This window comes from Frankliniella occidentalis, unplaced genomic scaffold, assembly GCF_000697945.3.
Source record: "Frankliniella occidentalis isolate FOCC.00 unplaced genomic scaffold, Focc_3.1 Scaffold42, whole genome shotgun sequence".
In the NCBI taxonomy this organism is placed as follows: Eukaryota; Metazoa; Arthropoda; class Insecta; order Thysanoptera; family Thripidae; genus Frankliniella; species Frankliniella occidentalis.
Window position 1 is genome coordinate 644,884 of NW_026267172.1, and position 738 is coordinate 645,621.

The window sequence follows — 738 nt, forward strand, 5'->3', positions numbered from 1 at the left end:
TTGATTTTCATTGTTTGTTTACGTTTCCATAAAGGCGCGGCAAATGCGGGGTGGGGAGGAGGAGAGGGGTAGGGGACGCGGCACGGCAAAGGGGGAAGAGCAATAATTACGGCAGAAGTTCTGGTCAGACAATGACACTCACCGACATATCGTGGTCACGGGATGTGATTCTTTTCCCGACCTATGCAACATGTGGCCGCAGCTCTATGGAGAACCTCAGGGAGTTGTGGCCAAGGACGCCAGGGGTAGGCAATCCCGCCTCGCTTGTCCGGGATGTGATCCTGCAGGGGGCAACGCCAGGAAAGTGCTGTAGCTGTGACAATAATGAAATGATCAGGATAATAAACTCTTATGGGCGATTTTCTGTTAATAATAATTATATTTGGCGACTTTTAAGAAATATGCACCAGCCCGGGTACACGACGTTTGGAGCCGAATCGCGTTCGTCGTGGGAGTGTCATCGGCATGCTCGGGAGGTCCCCGATGACGTCCCCGGGGGCCCGGACGACCTCGGCACTGCCAGATTCGGACTCAGCGTGCGAAAAAGCCAATGGGCCGGTGAAAAATAGGTCGGGGATGGGGAAAGTACTCCCCCTTTTTATATAAAAATTAGCCCACAGGGCTAAGAAAGAGACAGTCCCCTCGAACAGGCCACAGAGCTCCCAGCGAACGCGTGGACGAGCGCCCGAGCCGAGCGAGCGGAGGGGAAGGGAGGGAAGCCCGTCTAAAGGAGAAGGA